Raw genomic sequence first — 1783 nt, forward strand, 5'->3', positions numbered from 1 at the left:
AAAAAAAAAAAAAAAAAAAAAATACGTATTTCAAAGTTGATAATATGTAGCAAGGTTTATTACACTTTTCTATTTCTTAACCTGCTATTATTCTCTAAGAGAAAAGATAAGATAAATCCCTAAAGTAGTGAACTTAAACAATTCGATGCAGAGCTTATCAATTCTCCTGTATGTTGGCTATTTCAACACAAAAGACCAATCACCTTGGCAGATAAACATGAAGAAAAGCTATCTTGAACCATGAACTATATCCATAATAAATATTTTCTATATCTGAATTTTTTAAATTAAAAATTTAGTGTTTACAATACTACAAAGTTATGCATGCTATTTTGTGATAAAGCATAAAAGCAAATCTACATATACTATTCAAATCAATACTGGCTGGGTCATCATTTTACAGATGAGAAAACCAAGGCCCAAGTTTGTAAAATGACTCAATCAAGGGTGCAAAATTAGGCAGCACCATAACCAGCACTGGGACTTCTGCCTACAACACTGGACCATCGGATTCTGCCTTCTGTCGCGAAATCCCTTGCTGCTTCTCTGTCCTGTGCATGCAACTACTCTCTCCCAAAGAATCACACACAGCAATGGAGCTGTCTACTCAACCTTCACTAGCACACCAGTTCAAAGGGGTGAGTGAGGCTGCTAGAGAATCAAACAGCTGACAGGGGCAGTACAGCCAAAACAGATAAGCAGTAAGAAAAGTCAAAAGTTATTACTCTTGAAGGATGAAGACACATTCTAGAGAGTGAAAAAATATGTAAGAGTTAATGTAACCTAGATAAGTAACTTTCTTTTTTTTATTCAGGGCCTGTATTCCACACTCCCCAAAACTCAATTCACCCGATTTTTAAATCAAGTTTGAGAACTTAAGTGTATTACATAAACAAGTGTTTTAAAAGAAAGTTCAAATCTATGTTATATCAATTTGGAGGCAAGAAAGAGGGTAATCAGGATAGCAGGGAGAAAAGGGATAAAGAAAAACACATCAAAGAGGGGGTTGTGTGCATCCAGGTAACCTGCAAAAGAACCCCAGATTTTCAAGCACTAATAAACTGCTTCTCACACAGAAAAGCATATTAGCACTTACGAGCATTAGCTTTCCAAACACAAATAACTTACAGGACCACTACACAAAGTTAGTTCTCTACTGATAAATGTTCAGAAATTCCCACTAAAGAATCACTTGTGGGGAGAGGGCCATTTACTGGAGCCAAGCTATCTGGAAGGCTGAATGCACAGCCCTCTGCCATCCAAGTAGCTACCTGACCAAAGTCTCAAGGGATTTCCTAAACCTAGTGTGCGGCCCACACTCCACCCAACCAGCAAATAAACAGCAAGGAGGGTCTATGAACCACCACTTATGTTTGAGAAAAGATTACACCACTGTCTTGAAACTTACAAAACTTCACTTCCAGACAACCGAATAAACGAGGATACATATTTTAAATCAAAAGGGAAAAAGGTTTAATAAATCAGTTTCCGATTTTAACTGGACAACTGAACGTTTCATGGATGCCATACAATGTTCGGCAACACAGCCCCCCACCAAAAGCAGAAATTCATTAGCACTACTGCTCTAAACTGAAAGCGAAAAGATATAAAACGTTCCTTTAAAATTTCACTTTCACTTTTGTAATAAATCGATCAACGCTACCTTTCCCCAGAGCTTTTCAAATATATATCTATATATATATTCATTCAAAATACATTAATTTTTCACTTAGGCAGACTATTACAAGAATCTTGTATTAAAAAATAAGAGTATGGGAAAGAG

The sequence above is a fragment of the Lipotes vexillifer genome, unplaced genomic scaffold (genome assembly GCF_000442215.2).
Source record: "Lipotes vexillifer unplaced genomic scaffold, Lipotes_vexillifer_v1.1 scaffold472, whole genome shotgun sequence".
NCBI classification, from domain to species: Eukaryota; Metazoa; Chordata; class Mammalia; order Artiodactyla; family Lipotidae; genus Lipotes; species Lipotes vexillifer.